The sequence below is a fragment of the Delphinus delphis genome, chromosome 21, assembly GCF_949987515.2.
Source record: "Delphinus delphis chromosome 21, mDelDel1.2, whole genome shotgun sequence".
Taxonomy (NCBI): domain Eukaryota; kingdom Metazoa; phylum Chordata; class Mammalia; order Artiodactyla; family Delphinidae; genus Delphinus; species Delphinus delphis.
The window spans coordinates 16,687,140-16,706,856 of NC_082703.1; the positions used below are offsets into that span (position 1 = coordinate 16,687,140).

The 19,717-nt window shown below is 37.5% G+C and overlaps 1 long non-coding RNA gene across 2 annotated transcripts in view; it reads right to left on the reverse strand.

The window, feature by feature from the left end:
- Positions 1-644: 644 nt before the first annotated feature.
- The window catches only part of LOC132417736 (uncharacterized), a 246,078-nt gene continuing 227,005 nt past the window's right edge, over positions 645-19,717 (reverse strand). The window contains exon 3 of one of the 2 annotated variants that reach the window (XR_009517915.1): positions 645-783. This is a non-coding gene — a long non-coding RNA (uncharacterized lncRNA). Of the gene's footprint in view, positions 784-15,839; positions 15,857-19,717 lie in introns of those variants that run through there. The other variant, XR_009517916.1, reaches the window with a different exon arrangement.

The following is a 19,717-nucleotide window of genomic DNA, read 5'->3' on the forward strand; positions in this document are numbered from 1 at the left end:
GGTTTCATGAGTGTGTACACATGTAAAATCTTGCAGATTTTATGCTTTAAAAATACTCATTTTATTTATGTCAATTATACTTCAAGAATCCCCAAAGAAGTAGCTGAAAGAGTTGAATATCGTTGCTTCTGAGAGGCCAAAATTGGCTGAGAGACATTGGGTGCAAGCAATTGCATTATTTTAACAAAGTGCTTTTGGTATTAATTTTTTAATAAGTGCGTGTATCACTGTTTTTGAAAATAAAATGAATTTTTTTCTATTTGAGGCAAACAGTATAAGAAAACATAAGGTTGTTAATTTTTATATCATATTCAACGTTGTAAAAATATTTCTCAATTCATCATCTCTCATATTCCAATCAATCCTGTATCTGCTTGTAGTTGAATCATCCTTCTGTGTCACTAGGAGCATGCCTGAATCTCTAATGGCTCTACACTGTACCAAAAAATGTTTGCACATCTCGGATTAGTGCTGCATGGCAGGCAAGTTATTGATTTAGGAAGAGATAACATCCACACTCCCGCTTTAAATTCTGGATTTATGAGGCCTGAAGGACAGATTACAGCAAAACAAGGTAGTTACAGAAAGCAGGGACTGATGGGGCTCACTTTAGAGTAGGTAGATGGTATGATCATCTATGTAGGTCATCTTTGGTCCCTAAAGGGATACATTCTTGCCTGTAACTCTTCACCATTATACAGTCGAGGGGTCCTGTCAGTGCTGAGAAAAGTGTTGACCTCTCACTACTCAGCAGCTCTTCTGTAATGAGATTAGATCACCATTCTGAAAGATAAAATAGAGTTTATAGTCATCAGGAACTTCTGCATCTTTCACCAGGTTCATCATCAGGAAGATCCCATCCTCCAGGGATTAGAATGACACTTGTGTAACTTTCAGTATTAAAATGTACCAAAACAAACAAACAAAGAACAAAAATGGGGGGAGGTCACAAATAATTAAGACCCTAAAATGTGAAACAAATTGAACAATGAGGTCAAGATTTTGGGAGACAATTTTTCATGGATTGCTTGTTTTTCTTCCTCTTCTGAGCAAGAAGAATTGACATCTATGTTCTAGACTTTGGAAGATAGACATAGTGTCTGCCATCAGGATTGAGGTTCTAGTTGCTTCTTCACCAAAATAATAAAGATAATTTCTCCCTCTGAGGCAAAGTTTATGCAGATTTGCTCTCAGCCTATTAATAGATTGGTGGTTTCTTCAGCTCAGCTGTGCGTATAGTAGCCACCTGGGACGACCTGTGTTTTGCCCTTGTGAGACTTGCAGGACAAGAAGAAACTATTCGAACACTAAGCTCATGCTGCCCACTGTGCCATAAATAATAAAGTCCTTTGTCTCTAACCCAGGAGTCTGTGTCCTTTGCCGGCATCCATGAAACTGTGGTAAGCTAATTTTTTGCTTACAAGTACTGTAAAAATCCCAGACCCTTCACAGTTCTTGACAAGCGTGTACCATACATTTCGGTTGGCGTTGCAGAAGATAGCAACCAGGGGGTTCTATGAAGAGTCCTTTCTCAGAAGGAAGAGGTTAAGCAGTATGGGTAGACCATGAGAGAGGCTTATAGAACTCAAGAAGATATTTTACTTACTAGATTATTGGTTTATTATAAAAGGATATAACTCAGGAAGAGCCAGGCAGAAAAGATGAATACAGTGGGGTATAGGGAAAGGGCACAGAGCTTCCATGGCCTCTCCAGGTGCCACTCTCCAGCACCTCCATGTGTTCACCCACCCAGAAACTCTCTGAACCCTGTCCTTCTGCAGTTTTATGGAGGCTTCATTACATAGGCATGATTGATTAAATTATTGACCACTGGCAAGTGATCCACCCTCCAGCCCCTCCTTTTTCCCCTCCCCAGAGGTCATGTGGTGGGGCAGAAAGTTGTAACCTTCTAATCACATGATTGGTTCTCCTGGCAACCAGCCCCCTTCTGTAGGTGCTTTCCAGAAGTCACTTCATTTACACAGAAGACACCTTTATTACCCTCAAACACTTAGGAAATTCCAAGGGTTTTAGGAGCTGCGAGCCAAGAACTGTGAATAAAGACCAAATATATGTGAGAGATATATTTTGGTCATTAGAATAATGAAATATATATTTCTTATAAATCATAATATCACAAGTAAATAGACAATGGCAACCTGCTATGTGCAGAAGAAAACAGAAAAATGGAACAGAAAAAAAAATTAAAATATTATGAAAAGAAGGTCCAGTGAAAAGAAAGCCTAAATGTAGGGACTGAAAAGTTTCAATGTCTAAAAAAAGGAAAATAAATAAAAAATTAATAAGATCCGCCAGAACACAGTCAAGGGAGTTTTATAATGTAAGTATAAAAAAGGAACCTTGCAAGAATTCAGAAAAAAGAAACTGAAATGCACAGAAATGCATTAAGGGGAGCTCCAAGGAGCTTCATTTCTTTATATCTCAGAGGAGAAAGAATTCAGCCAGAGGCAAGATGATAGATAAGAAGTGATTTATTAGAATAGGATGCTGTGAGGCTTACAAGCCAGTGGGCAAGTGGGGCGTGCTGTGCCCAGAACTTAGTGGCCTACAGTTTGATAATCAAAGGAAAAGTGGGGAGGGGGAGAAGGCCACTTTCTTCGTCATTCTTGAGTAGACTTCACGCATCCATCATCAGTTCCTCCTCTGTGTCGGGTGGGGGAGATTTCTTGTCCCTACATGGTCAAACTGGGACTGTCGTGGCGCAATGGAAATGGGCAAAAAGGCGGTAACATATACTAAAATATGGTAAATCATCTCAGGTTTCAGTATAATGTCACTTCTTCCTTATATTTTTGTTTTCAGTGTGCAAGGAGGACCGTGTCCTAGGAATCATTAATTTACTGGGCTCACTGGGCAGGATATGGGTCTCATGCTACCATTGTTTTATTGTTTTGGGGCATGTCTCATGCTTCTGTTGCATGGTTTTTAGCTAAGCAAGCCTGCTTGGTTTTGTGGGCAAGCAAACCTGCTTTCTTGCATGATAATTAACTTACAGGGGTCTCCCATACTTTTTTCTCTATTTACAATCCCCTAGTGGGATTAACTATTTAATCACCTACATCGTCACTTTACTCTGTCCCTATTAAAGCTAGTAGCTCACTGAGGGAGAATGAAGAAGATGAAGGAAAAGGAGAAGCATCAGGAGGAGGAGAAAGAAGAGGAGAGAATCAAAGTGTCAACACAGTAGAAGAAAAAAAAACTGTGATGGTTCGTTTTGTGTGCCAATTTGGCTGGCCCACAGTGCACAGATATTTGGTCAAACATTATTCTAGATATTTCCATGAAGGTGTCTTTTGGATGAAATTAACATTTAAATCAATGGACTTTGAGTAAAGTACATTATGCTCCATAATATGGGGTAGGCTTAATCCAATCAGTTGAAGGCATTCATAGAACAAAGACATCTCCCCTGAACAAGAAGGAATTCCACCAGTGGACTGCCTTTGGACTCACATATCAACTGTTCCCTGAGTGTCCAGCTGCCAGCCTCCTCCATGAGATTTTGGGTTCACTAAGCCTCCACAATCACATGAGCCAATTCCTTAAAATAAATCTGCGCGCGCACACACACACACACACACACACACACACACACATCTCTATACGTATTATATGTATATTGCATATATGTGTATGCTTGGTTCTGTTTCTCTGGAGAACCCTAGCACATGACCCAAGAAGTGTTCGCCCAGAGAGGATTCCTAATAATCCTAAACTTTCAGGACATTGTGAACTATCATACTCATGAACCTAACTGAAAATATTACTTAAAAATTTAATACAGTCACCCACATATTAAGTAAAAATTAGAAACTCACAAATGAGTGTCATAATACATAAAAATTGATTAACAGAAGTAGATCCAAAGAAACATAGATTAAGTATAAATAACTTGGTAGCTACAAATGTAGTATAATTGTTGTAATTCATGAAAGGAAAACTACGTAATAGATAAACAATAACTTGATAGTAACGGATTAAAAAAAATCATTTTAAAAATGGCCATAGATGGGGAGATGGGGAGATGGGGAGTTGGTGGTTAGAATTAAAATTTCCATTTTCTTTGTTCTTCATGGGGAGAATCAAAAGGTACTATTTAATTTGTTGGAGATAAATTGAGAATTATACACTATTATTTAAAAATATGAAGACAATATCTAATCTGAAACAAGGGACTCAATTGCTGTGTTTGGTTCTTGGTATGGAATAGCTTCCTATATTTGTTTATTAAACTATTTTTAAAAGAATTCTCTTTTTTATATAAATTTATTTATCTATTTACATTTTTTAAATTTTTGGCTGTGTTGGGTCTTCGTTGCGGGGAGCAGGGTTACTTGTCGTTGTGGTGCACAGACTTCTCATTGTGGAGGCTTCTCGTTGCGGAGCATGGGCTCTAAGCGCACAGGCTTCAGTAGTTGTGGCACGCAGGCTCAGTGTTGTGGCACATGGGCTTAGTTGATCTTTGGCATGTGGGATCTTCCCGGACCAGGGCTCGAACCCATGTCCCCTGCATTGGCAGGCAGATTCTTAACCACTGCGCCACAAAGGAAGTCCTATTAAACTATTTTTACACTTATGTTTATTTGATGTTAATAATAATATTTTCAAAAGCCACTTTATCTTATTTATTTTATAAAGACATATGAAAGTAATCACATAGCGTGGTATTCATGATTCCTTTGGAATCGGGCTCCAGAATCAGGTGGATCTGGCTTCAGAATTATGACTCAGGCGCTTACTTGCGTGTTGACTTACACTCTCTCAGCCTCAAATTCCTTCATTGATTTTAGAATTCATATATATTTCCTATACTCTGTCCTTGATATATTCAGCATAGAGCGGCCATTAAAACAATTACAGACGAATGTATTGCCAACCAATATACAGAATTCATGATCTATTTCAACTTTTTAAAGCAAGTGATTAAAATGTTTCCAATGTTCTCACCTGACCTTAATTACTGACAATTTCATTTTGTTTACTAGCTTCCTTTGTTGCAGACCTGCTTCTCACTTTGATTACTTCATGGCATTATTCATTTACAATACGTTACACTTGGGCTCTATGTATTTCTCTTGATACATATATAGCTTCTTGGTACTATAGCAGGTGATTTCCCGTCCAGAATGGTTTGCGTTTCTATTACCATGCAGATTACTTTTCTTAATTAAAGTGGGTAGCTTTATAAATTGGAGCTGAAAGAATTTGGTTTCTCTATGAAACTCTCTGTTCTGCCATTCATTATGTGAAGTGTTTGCTCTCACAGTCACACTACCATTAACCAGAGGGCAATAATGCTTCTGATTTAGACAGGCTATATTTAGACAATTAATTCTATGAAATATAAAAGGTCACTCACTATTCCCTCATTGTTTGTTGAAGAATAAAAAGGATGAGTAATAGACAATCAGGCAAAATATAAAAATGTGGGTTATCCATTACAAAGAATATATTTCCAAATGAGTCTATGGTTTTAACAGTAGTATATAATGTTAGAATGTTTATATCATTTAAGTTTAATTTTAGGGAGTGAGCTGATTAATTCTATGCTTCTTTTAATATGGTTATTTGAATTGTATCGCAACTGGGAAAAGATCTTAATAAAATGTGATTGAACTTTAGAAATATGAAGATCTTTAAAGATCATCTAGTTCGTGGTATCAGTGCTTAGAGTCCCTTGTACCCTTTCAGCTGTGACCTGTCATTAATCAAAACTCCCACTTTCCTTGGAAGACTGGACTTCCTTCTGAGCAAAGAACTCCAGGGAGCCTCTACCAGCAGCTCAGAATTGTCACTTGAGATTATACCTATTTGCCATAATTTCTCTTAACCCAATCCTTTTATTTTAGAGATGAAGAAACTAAAAACAAAGAAGTATATTGATTTGTGTAAGGTCATTAGAAAGTTATTCCCAAAGCTAAAATAACTCAGATCTCCTTACCAGTACAGTGTCATATGTCCCTCATCAAACTGACCTCCACCCGATTCCTACCTGTGCTACCATGTACCACGCATGCACACATACTCACAAAGTCAGACACGAGGAGATATATAGACACACACACCTATTAGGGTGAAGGTGAATAACAACTTACACTATACAGGGCTGTGAGAACATCCTAATATTTATTATGAGGCAAGAAAAAGCCACAATATTCACATTTAAGCTTTGTACACAGCTATTGGATGATTGTACTTTCTGGCAAAATGATCAAATTCAACAATATATACCTCAAAGGGAGACTTTCTTCATATTTCATTTTATACGGTGCATGTTACACAGTTGCCAAACATCACAGTAAACAATTGTTAAACATCAGACGTATCTTAAATATTTCACCTTCAATTATGTATTTCCAAATCTTGTGCTTGTTTGTTTTTTTTCCCCTGGGACATAACTAAAAGATCTCCACCAAGATGTGTGTCATCTTGAAATAAAAGAGTAGATGTCCTGTCTTTTGGCTCCATTTTAAATTTTATTTTTATTTCTAGTTGATACATAATTCACATGCAATAAAATTTACCCTTTTAAAAGTGTGTATAATTTAGTGGTTATTACTATGTTCATAAAGTTTTTTTACCATCACCACTATCTATTCCAAAACATTTTCATAACCGCAAAGTTAAAAAAAAAAATCTCTGTGCATTAGCAGTTATTCCCCACCCTCCCTTCTGATAACCATGAATCTATTTTCAGCCTCGATATATTTACCCATTCTCTAGGTTTGATATACATGGAATCATATACATGGAATCATACAATGTGTGACCTTTTATCTCTGGCTTCTTTCACTTAGCATATTGCTTGTGCTTATCTCTTGAATCTTTTCTAGCTTTATGATTTGGTTAGTATTTTTATAATTATTACCTTTTACCATTTGAAAGAGAGTCTTTTACACAATAAAATATGCTCTTAATTTTCTGGTGTCAGATTATTTACTATAATCTCAAATTATACATGTTATGGTTTTATCCTTATAGTGTGTGATATTGAGAAAAAAGTAGAAAAATACAGAGAAAATAAAGAGAAATATAAAAAATGTTATCAAACCCTTTTCAAATCTTTCTTTGTTCTCTTAATGGAGGAAAGATATATACATGCATATAATACATTAACATATCTATTTATATAATAATATCTTATTTTAATATAATGTTACTATATAGATAAAACTAACATATAGATATAATAATATATCTAATATAGAGATAATATATATATATACACACACAATATGTATAAAATATTCAATAGAAGAATTTCTTTAATTGAATTGGATTAATGTATCATCAAGTCACTTCTTATCAAAAGATACCCTCAGTTTTTATAATATTTACGTCCTTTTCTTTTTTTTCCCAATATTGTAAAGAGACATTAAATAAACCAAATATGTGTAGGAGTGGTTACTAGTCATGGCAGTAAATTTGAATTTTGAGAGAAAAATAAAGGGTTAAAACATCTTTATGTCACTAAAGGTTTACTCAGGTGTTCTGTTAGTAATTACTTAAAAGAGTATTTAAAATTAGCCATGCTGGGATGGAAGGAATGGGAGTTGGGATTAAGAGAGGCAAACTATTATATATAGGATGGATAAAAACAAGGTCCTACTGTATAGCACAGGGAACTATTTTCATATCCTGTGACAAACCATAATAGAAAAGAATATGAAAAATATGTATAACTGAGTCACTTTGCTGTACAGAAGAAATTAACACAACATTGTAAATCAGCTATACTTCAATACAATTTTTAAAGAAAGAAAAAAAGTGAGCAATGCTAATAATCCCTCATCTTTTCGTAAAGCTAAACACAAGTTTTATGCTCAAATTTGCATCTAAATATGAAGAAATAATTCAATTTAAAAAAGAATCAATCTAAATTATATTGTCCTCTCTTCTCTATTTGAAAATATGCTCATGACACTCTAAGACTATCCTAAAATTGAATCAATAAATGAAATCTCTTATGCAAATAAGTCACAAAATAGCATTTGCTTATACAGCAAAACACTGTTATGACAATGTTGTGTCATCCTGTATTTTGGCTCATTGACTTGGCTTCCTACTCACTCTCATACACACATCTGCTGACATAAGATTTATTGGCCATCCTTTAATTAAACTGCTGAAGCATGATGTAGGTAGGAGTCATGAGCGCGAGAATAATGATTGCATTTCATTCTCTTATTTGGCTAATTTTAGGATAGTTTTAAAAACTTTTTTGGAGCTAAAACCCTAATTGAAACTTACTGAAGACTGTAAAGACGTTAATATCTTTTGGTATTAATCCTAGGAGGATATTTTATATAGTCAGCATTTTTCATAGTTCGTTCTTGTGTTGTAGCTATATAGGCTTTCAAGTTTATTACTCATAAATTACAGAGCCTTGAAGCTACAATAGACTCAGTGATCTTATAGTTGTAGAAGGGTCAACATCTACCATCAAAGGCAAGTGGATGCTTGGCTCTATTTTAAAATATTTTTATGTATAAAAATTCTCGGGGCTTCCCTGGTGGCGCAGTGGTTGAGAGTCCGCCTGCCGTTGCAGGGGACACGGGTTCGTGCCCCGGTCCGGGAAGATCCCACATGCCGCGGAGCAGCTGGGCCCGTGAGACATGGCAGCTGAGCCTGCGCGTCCGGAGCCTGTGCTCCGCAGCGGGAGAGGCCACAGCAGTGAGAGGCCCGCGTACCGCAAAAAAAAAAAAAAAAAAAAAAAAAAAAATTCTCTAGTTTGTTGACTAGCCTGTTCAGTATGGAATCTTGGTATGTGGTTATAGCCAGTATAGCTCTCAATATATTTAAAAGGAAAACCTGGAGATACTTAAGGATAAAAGAATTAGGATATTCTGTGCCTCCTGTATACCTAACTGGATTCAGATAGACTCTGAGATTTTTATGATCCAGTTAACCTCTTCATCCTGCTATTCTTTCATCTCCTAATTTTTCTTTAATCACATGATATCTTTGTTAATCAAATTTTAGATGAATTCAAATTCAACAAACACTCTCTTTTTGAGAGGCATTATGGCAACACTGAGAGAGAAAAAAAGAATGAAGCATGGTCTCTGACAATAAGGATTTCTGATTTTGTAAGTAGATAGACATGTTTAAATATCTTTAACATCATGAAGACTGAGATTGAGGCTACAGTAAAACTGGATTTTACTTGCAACAGTGTGACCTTGAGTAAGATATTAAACCTCTGAAAGCCTTCATTTCCTCATTTGTCAATGAGATAATTCACGTGAACCACTTGGTCCAGTGCCTGGTACAATTCTAAAAAAAAAAAAAAAAAATTAGCTACCTACAGCTACTTGTTATTTAAATGGTATCAATCTATATTTCTATAAAATCAAAAGAGTCCTATAGGTTGCCATGAAACACCCCTTCCTCTGTATTGAATGAAACCGCTGTGTTATATGATAACAAACACAATTTTTATTGCATGTACCTGGAAATACAGAGAGATAGAAATAATAGAGAAGATTCATGGGTTTATCACTCCATAATTTTGCTCATGCATTCATATTACTCTCTACCTATTTAATTCTAGCCTGCAACCTGCTATTGCTTCTACTCACAGGCAATCTTCCACAAATGCTGTCATGTATTTTTTTAAATTACAGTAAGGTTTTACTATGTGCTAGGCCAGTAGATGTAGAAATGAATAAATGAAAATTCCTGTTCTTATAGTCTTGTTGGGAGAGAGAAAAAGTAAGCCAGTATTTACAATAAGATGATGAAAGCGATTGCCAAAGCAGAACCTGAAGCAAAGGCTATGTGCAGGTAATTTATTTGGGAATTAATCGCAGGAAATGAGTAAGGGGCAGTGGGAATGAAACAGGGAAGAGAGAAATTCTTTACAAAGAATGTGTTCTCCAGTTGGCCCTGTCTCTTGGAGACTGGCACATCATCCCACTGGACCTTCTGAGGTACTTTACAGATGAGTCTCAAAAATGATGTCCCCTTTACTCTTTCTCATTGGTCCCCTTCCTCATTGGCCAAGGCTAATCCAGGGCTTTAATTTCCCTGAACTTTCAAGTTGTGTGTGGCCGAGTGACTACCTGGTCTTGCAGGTAACCCATGCCACTGGGGCAGGAAATGAGAAATGTGTTCTCTATTCCCACCTCCCTAGCCTCTGACTCCTTCTGCAATACCTTGCTAAGGCATTTCTGGAATCCCCACCTCGTTTACTATACACCATTGTTGTGCCCAAGCTTCAAAGAAACATTTCACCAGTCTTTGGACCAGCTCCAAATGGCTTTACTGGGACATTGCACCCCAAGTCATGGGTAAATGCTCTTAAATTAGTAAATACTCCACTATTAAGACTGTTCTAGTTACTTTGGGCCAACATGCTCAAGCTCCACTCTCACATGCGTTCCACATATTCCTGGCTACCTGCTAACCAGATGGTGAATACTTTTGGTGTTCAAGCTATTTCCTACCAAAGCAGGGGCTATTTCCTATTCCAGTTATGCTTAGCTCTGATCCAGGATATAGGGCTGGAGGCAGTGAGGAAGAAAGCATCATCTTGTGAAGCTCTGGCTTCAGGCAGGGTTTTTGCAATGTTTCCAGGTAACGGAAAGCTGCTTTCCTTTAGCAAGAGGATGATGTCTGCCAAACTCAAGGGTTCTTCTGATGGCTTAAGATCCTCAAATTCATCCACACAAATGTCCTATTTCAGGGCTTATGTGCAGGCCATTATCTGGGAAATTATTTCAAGTAGCAGGAGAGAGGGACAGTGGAAGTGAAAAGGGAAAGGGTGAAAAGAAATACAAAGATGCATCACCTGGGAGACTGGTGCTCAATCCTCAATCCTTAGGACTTTTATGAAAGACTCAGAATTATCTGCCAGGTTGATGTAATAGGGAACCATCTCTCCATTGTCTCTCATCTCCTAGTTGTCAAGGGTTACGCCATGCTACTAATCCTCCTGCATCTGTGGGTATCTCTACCGCAGTATCAAGCAAACCCTGAGTCAGGAAGTGAGAATTATGTGAGACAGTCTGAGTTGAAGCATTGCCCAGTGCATCTGTGTAAACCTGGAGTAAGTAATCACTGAGCGGGGGAGGGTGTGAGGAAATGGAGTGGCACACAGAGGTGTCTGAGTGTCCTATAATAAAGGCATGGGCTCACGTTTACCATTTCCCACTACACGATATACAGTGGCTTTTGCAGTATCACTTGTATTATTACTTATTCCTTATATAACTTTCATGAGTGCTTGCTTTGTCTTCCAAAAAATATGTAAGCTCTCTGAGAGACAAGACTTATTTCATTTATTTTAAATGTAAGATCACCCATCAATGTGTCGTGTTCCCTAGAGTAGCATGTTAAATAATTGTCAATTAAATAGTAAATGTATTTCAGCTTCTCAAATATTTTGCTTCTCAGATAATTGACTTTAAAAAGCTGGGTTTTTTAAAGTGTATTTCCTAGTAAACTAACCCATAATCCTAACACTTCAATAAAAAACTTTTTTCTTTGCCTATGTTAACTGCTGTGATCATACCACATACTTAGTATTATGCTCTTGAAAGTAGAAATATTAAATAGGAGTTAATTAGCATTTAAAATAATAGTAAGCCTATTTACTATAAATAATCCCTTTCAACAAATTTATAACCATCCAGCCATAATAACAGTGAACACTGTGGGATAATTAATAGACTTAATTCTCAGTTACCATATGTAATGGAAAGGAGTAAGTTGTGACTTAATTTTTAAGATCATTTACCTTTGAATTTGGAATATATTATGGACTTATAACAAAAATAATGTCTTATATTTATGTAAAATCAGTGGCTTTTGCTTCAACTTATATTCAACTTTTTTTCCTTAAATTAAGAATAGACTTTGTGGAAGTTATACCCAGCATTAGTATTGGAAGGAAGTTTATTTGAGATTTAAAGCCACAAAAAGGGTAATCTGTGTTTAAATAATTGTGACCATATATGACTTCTCTTTTCCTTTTACTTTTTTGCAAGTAGATATAGACATAGACAGACCCAATGAAGGACTCATTTTTAGATACCCAAACTTATGCTTAATTCTGAAACTGACAGAATGCATCTTGGGACTTAGCAGAGTGTAGGTTCTGTCTTGGCACAGAAAGAATTCAGAGTGAGGCAGAGTGATAGGTAAGCAAAGAGTTTATTAGTATAGGCTGCTTGTGAGAGGTACAACTGGGTGGGCAAGGGAGTGCTGCCCTGAGAACTTAGTGGGCTACAGTTTTAATCACTTAAAGGAATCACTTTATCAAAGGAAAAGTGGGGAGGGGGAGAAGACCACCTTCTTCCTCATTCTTGAGTAGAAGTCATGCTTCCATCATCAGTTCCTCCTCTGTGTTGGGTGGGGGAGATTTCTTCTCCCTACATGGTCAAACTGGGACTGTGATTGGTGCAATGGAAATGAGCAAAAAGGTGGTAACGTATACTAAAATATGGTAAATCATCTCAGGTTTCAGTATAATGTCACCTCTTCCATATATATATATATATATATATTTTTTTTTTTTTTTTAGAAGATGTTGTGGGTAGGAGTTTATTAATTAATTAATTAATTTTTGCTGTGTTGGGTCTTTGTTTCTGTGCGAGGGCTTTCTCTAGTTGTAGCAAGCGGGGGCCACTCTTCATCGCGGTGCGCAGGCCTCTCACTATCGCGGCCTCTCTTGTTGCGGAGCACAGGCTCCAGACGCGCAGACTCAGTAGTTGTGGCTCACGGGCCTAGTTGCTCTGCGGCATGTGGGATCCTCCCAGACCAGGGCTCGAACCCGTGTCCCCTGCGTTAGCAGGCAGATTCTCAACCACTGTGCCACCAGGGAAGCCCTTCCTTATATTTTTGTTTTCAGTGTGCACGGAGGACCGTGTCCTGGGAATCATTAACTTACTGGGCTCACTGGGCAGGATGTGGTTCTCATGCCACCACTGTTTTATTTTTGGGGGGCATGTCACATGCTTCTATGCATGGCTTTGTTGCTAAGCAAGCCTGCTTGGTTTTGTGGGCAAGCAAACCTGCTTTCTTGAGTGATTCTTAACTTACAGGGGTCTCCCATACTTCTTTCTCTACTTACAATTCCCTAGTGGGATTAACTCTTTAATCACCTACTGTCCCTTTACTCTGTCCCTGTCATTCCATAGCGAAACTCTTTTCACTACCATTCTCTCATGAGTGTGCAGTGGAGTTTTCTAGAAGTTATATGATATCACATCATATATGTGATTTGTGATATCACAACAGATTAAATGTAGAATCAATGTGAGAATACAGCTCTCTTTTATTAAGCCAGACAGCAAGATTGGCAAAAATGTAAAACAATGTCACCCTTTTCACTACTGCTTTTTAAAATAAAAACGTTATTTTATGTTAACAAGCGATTGACTTACTTTTATTGTTAAATAAATTGTTTAAATTTTTTCTCAGCTTTAATTTAGAACATGGCAAACATTGATCAATACAGCCCACATAATCAAAAGCTCTTTGGTTCTGCAATCATTTTCAAGAGGGTAAAGTTATCCTGAGTTCAAAAAGTCTGAGAACTGCTGCAGTGTATCAATAATTGTCCAATGATAGGACTAGGCAGAGAATTCAGAAAATGAGTTCAAGGTGGACTAGAAGATTCTGTGAAGGCTTTTTGGGGAAATAGGAACTTGCACTGGGTCTTAAATGATAAAGGGGAATTTGAGCTTTGTAGAATAGAAAGGCTCCCCAAAGTCGGGGAGCCAAAGACGGAGGTGCAAACCATGGAGTGGGCGGGGGTAGAGGAATTAGATGTGTTTGGCTCTAAGGGGAAAGCAAATGGTAGCAAAGTAATGAGAAAAGTAGCAAGAGACAGGTAGGAAAGACAAAGGCTAGAACACGGGACTAGGGGAATTTAAATTTAATCATATTGGCTTTAGGGAGCCAATGAAGGTTTCCAAGCAGAAGGGTGACACATATAATTTTGCTTGGGGGAAATTCATTTTGGTGGTGTATTAGATTCTACATGGAGGGAAATTAGTCGAAATGTGATCTTAGGGGTCCCTGTATAAAATGATAAGGACCAGTGCTAGAGTTTCAGGGTCTGAAGCCTGAGTGATGGGTGAGAATGGAGTAGAATTAAGGAAAACAGAGCACACGGCAGGGATTGGAAGGAAAGATAAAATATTGATAATGATGATAAATCCACCATTTGATGTTGAAGACGCTTCTGGATCATAACTACTAAATGATGTTTGACACAATTTACATATTAAGTCTATTTTTTTCATATTGGAATTTTTAACTGTGTGAATTCATAAGCAAAGTGTGTGAAACATTTAAAAATTAATTTGAGGAACTTCCCTGGTGGTGCACTGGTTAAGAATCTACCTGCCAATGCCGGGAACACGGCTTCGAGCCCTGGTCCGGGAAGATCCCACATGTCGCGGAGCAACTAAGCCCGTGCGCCACAGCTACTGAGCCTGCGCTCTAGAGCCCACAAGCCACAACTACTGAGCCTGTGCTCTACAGCCCACGAGCCACAATTACTGAGGCTGCGTGCTGCAGCTACTGAAGCCCGTGCGCCTAGAGCCCGTGCTCTGCAACGAAGAGTAGCCCCCGCTTGCCGCAAGCAGAGAAAGCCCGCGCGCAGCAACGAAGACCCAACACGGCCAAAAATAAATAATAAATAAATTTTAAAAAATTATTTTGAATAACTGATGATTCTCCATTTTAATCATGCGAGGTCACTGAAAGTTTACTGTAATTTCCACATTGATATCAACTATTGGTCTGTTTTACTTCATCAAGAAATCAAGAAAATATATTTCTTGTTGATTTAAAATTGTTAGTTCACGTATTATCAGCCCCTTTGTGTGAGAAGCATGAATGTCCCTGCAGCTTGCTCCTGAGCTACAGCTTCAATATCATTGCACAAAATAAATCCCTGCGTTACAATGCTTTTTGTCTCCTTCTTTGAAAGCTCCATATGCATTCCCCTCATCCTACCCTATATTCATTTACATATAATTTAATGAGTAAAATGACTTTTAGTAATAAAACCAGTGTGGATTAAACCCCATTAACTAATAAATTGGGGTATTTACATTTTGAGCTTTTTGATTAGTCCTGGTTTTAGTCCAGGAAATATCCTTTGACATATTTCTTAATAACTAATTTAGCCCCTAGAATAGATGATGAAATCTTGCAGGAAATCAACTGAATGTGTCATAATATTCTACAAATAAAACTTAATGGCTGATTATAATTTCAGCTAAATACTTAATTTTGCCAATATGAAAAAATATATACTTAGCTCAGCATTTGTGGTGTTTTAAAAAAAAAGCTACCCGTTATTTCTTTCCTTGAAAAATGACAGGGTTAAAAATGAACGTTTATTCAGTGAAATAAAATTATTGGCATATGAATATTGGCATATAAGGTGCCTTATTTGGTGAGTTTAGGAAATAAATTAGGACGAAAGCCATGTACCTGAAGATTCAGTATATAGTTTACTCATTACATTTTAAAGTTCAATTTAACCTTTTATATATAATTCAAAAGAAGAGATAATTGAAAAGAGGTAAAAATAAGTTAACTTGGCCACTTGTATCCTAACAAATTACAGCATTTTTAAACCATGAAAACTACAAATCAAAATAATCCTGTTAAGTATTCAGCAGCAAACTCACATCTGTCCAAGCTCAGACAATATGTTTGCCATAATAAGGAGAGTGAAATTATCTCTTCTGCTCACCTGGCTTCATAGATTCCTTTCCAATGTTTTCCTGGCTCTGTAGAGCACTTCTTCAATTATTTCAGAATCTCTGAGATACTCTCCACGCACTCCTGTGACCCTCTTGGATTCTTTTCTCTTTAAAAGAAAATTGCTACAGATTGCATGAATTCAATAGCTTCAATCATTTGTCCATATCCCTATCTTCCTTGTATATAATTTCATTAAGATGAATTGCATTGTCTTAGTGAGTCTAGAATACTCTGGAAGCATTCTGCCAAAAAACAGCCAGATTTTGGACTTTGACCTCAGGGCATCTGATTTATAAGAATTTAAGAAAGTGATGCCCTCCCCATTGGTCCTCACAGTGGCCCCCCAGTTACTAACCAATGCACCGTTCTTTGAAATTATATTTCTTGACCCTACCATATGCTCCACTGGCCCCTCCTGATACATGAAACATGCTGAACAAATAAGTGAAATGCTGCTCGAGATAACCAGACAGTCAACATAATTAAATCATGTGCTGAGGGATGTTTCTGGAAACATCCCCAACAGAAACATTAGGTTCTAAAATGTAACTGTACAGGCGCATGCTCTTTAGTACCATAATTCCATTTGGTGGCTCTTGTACTCGACTATTCCTTAATACTGTGTTTTAAATACGAATTTATATTGAATTTGATAGATATTCTAGGGCGGAAATCTAACAACAATGAAACGATCATATGCAAAGGATTTTTATAAATGCTACTAAATTATATGAATAAAAGGGAATATTTTAATGCTATGCGAAGTAGCACTAGGTTGAGGTTTAACAATACCTATAAAAATAATCTAATTCCTGTTGATTATGTAGACATAGTACTTCAAGATTTCAGTTACTAAGATAGAGTTTAAAAATAATTGAGTATAATTTATCATAACATAAAAAAATATTTTTATTCTAGAATATTTCTAAGAAACACTCAGCATAGAAAACTTGTTTTAAATAGCCAAGTGTTTGAAAAATACTAAAATTACTTAGATATACTGTCTGACGAATGAGTATGTTTAGGAAAATGAGAAAAGGCTGCTAGGATTAAATATTAATGCCTAACGTTTCCAAACTGGTTTTCAAACCGTGTTTCTTGGAGTTCTAGGTGTTTTCTCTTTACACTGTCCTCTGTGTAACATAGCGGCATCTGTATAACAGATCTGGGGGAAAAGGTTTTTATTCTCCTGTATTGCATCACAGTGTTAGGAATAGGGGGCTGAAGTCTCTGTTCACATTCTTGCGCCCTGGTAGTCTATCCTCCACACAGCAGCTAGCGGGATGCTTTGACACCACACTGATCAGCTCCTCTCTCCAGTGGAAACCTGCTGGATATCTAGCCATGTTTCTTTCTTTTTTTTTTTTTTTTTTACATCTTTATTGGAGTATAATTGCTTTACATTGGTGTGTTAGTTTCTGCTTTATAGCAAAGTGAATCAGTTATACATATACATATGTTCCCATGTCGCTTCCCTCTTGCATCTCCCCCGCTCCCACCCTCCCTATCCCACCCCTCTAGGTGGCCGCAAAGCACCAAGCTGATCTCCCTGTGCTCTGCTAGCCATGTTTCTTAGGCAAGGACTATGCCTATAGTATCTAGTAGAGTAGAGTTCATGTCTGGATTCAGTTAAATATTTATTGAGCACCTAGGACCACAGTGGGAGATAACATAGAATTTACAATGTTTTAGAATTTACAAAGTTTTAGGTACTGTTCTAAATTATTGGCATGCATGCACTTCTTTCATCGTCATTGTCTTATTCTTATCCTCATGTTACAAATAAAGAAGCTGAGACACAGAGAGGTGATGTAATCTGCGTAAGATCACACAGCTAGTTAAGAAGAAGAGGAAGGAGTCTAGCCCCAGTGCCCATGCTCCCAGGGACTCCACTGTAATCGGTGCAGCGAGTACAAAGATAAATTAAACACGGTCCTTGTCCTCAGAGTATTTACTATTCAGCAGGAGGGAAACATATTTTCAATGTAATGGTAAAAGATAATCATGACACTAGCAAATATTTATTAAGAATTTAGGGCTTCCCTGGTGGCTCAGTGGTTGAGAGTCCGCTTGCCAATGCAGGGGACATGGGTTCGTGCCCCAGTCTGGGAAGATCCCACATGCCAAGAGCGGCTGGGCCCGTGAGCCATGGCTGCTGAGCCTGCGCGTCCGGAGCCTGTGCTCTGCAATGGGAGAGGCCACAACAGTAAGAGGCCTGCGTACCACAAAAAAAAAAAAAAAAAAAAAAAAAAAAAGAATTTATATATTCTGAGCTTTGTAATAATTCCCTTATATGTATTGTTTAATTTAGCCTCACAAGAATCCTATAGATTTTTTGATTAGGAAATTAAGATAATTTTGCTCAAGATGAGAAGAACAAATTAGCTCCTGACTCCAGTCAGCTTGGATTCCTCTGGTTCTAACAGGTCTTAGTTTTCCTCTGTTGAATTATAAAAAAACTTCACAGAACACACCAACCTTGCACAAGGCCACTCTGTGACTGTGACAGAGAAAGACAAAAATGAGTCCCGTTATAATCTTGTCAGAACATAGACAAAAAGAAGAGCACATTACAAACCACAAAAATGACCAAACGTTCCCTATCTCAGCTGATGTAAGTGACTCATCCTTTTCTGATCAATTTTATCTTTAGCTCTGCTTTGTTCCTCTAACCTTCTAGACAGAAATGATTAAGACACCATCATGGACTTGCCCCTGTTTCTGACAGTTCCTAATCCAGTGCAGAACCATATTTTAAAAATCCTTCCAAAAATTTAAAAAACAAGCCTAAATCCTACAGCAGTTTCTTCTAACAGTCTTACTGAGATTCCCCCAGTTCCTCATGATGAGCTATCTCCTTTGTTTGCAATGAGCCAATAAACTCAACTTAGTTCCACTTCAGGTGTGTTCTTTGGCTGGAGGATATTAACAGACACTCAGGTTCCACTAAGGTTGGGCCGAGACCCTCACTGTTGGACCAGGACTCTAGACTCAGTAATAAGGTACACACTGGGCCCCTTTGAAATCTCTACCTGCTCAAGTGTTCAAGGTGTCACCCTGGCCACTTATGGGAGGTTAATTTCACTCTGAACTAAGCTCTGATTATTATTTCATTGTGATTCTTCAGCATTGGGTTTTTTGTTTACTTAAGAACAAGTTCTCTTGGGACTTTTTTGGTCATATGATCAGATTTATGTTGTTTCTCAGTGAATTGTTTTCTGGCCTTGTCATATTCACTTCTATGGTCTGCTTGTTTATTCTATAAGAAGAAAAGTCTGTAAGGAGGGGATGGACATAGACCTGATAAGTCCATCTTTCAGCCAGTGCTGAAAAAGGAGTTCAGAAGGTGTCAACAGACTAATGTTCTTTGAGTAAAAATGCATTAGGTCACCATTTCAAAAACTTGTAAGGAGTTTTCCCTCAGTCTTGTGAGAAATAATTTATGTAGTTTCATCCCCAGAGTCGGGGGCGGTTTTCTGGCTCCTGATCAGGGCAAGTTTTAGAGATACAAGTTTGCACAAACACCAACGTTACTGACCACTGGAGTTCTCATGGGGCCATCTTGATCTAACTCTGCAACTCTTTCAAGCCAAACCCCTCTTTCCTTTATGTTCTCTAAATATAAGATAGACTTACTCTCTGACTGGTGAAATTTCCCAGAGACGATGTGAAACTGCAATGACTGCTGGGGGAACTTTTGACATTAGCAAGATGTTCATTTGAAAGCTCCCTTGGAACAAAAGAGGAAGAAACTCTCATGGGGAGATTGTCTTGACTACAGCAAAGAGATTATTTTATTCAATGTAGAAGACTCCTCTTTCATTTCATTTCTTCAGGGTACAATAATCCCTGGCTTTTAAACTGAATGGCTTGATAAAATTGTCAAACACTCTTTCTCTCTTTTGTGTATATATGCCAAAATGTGTTTTCCTGCATCTAAACTTTGTCTCCTCTCCTTGCAAATGAG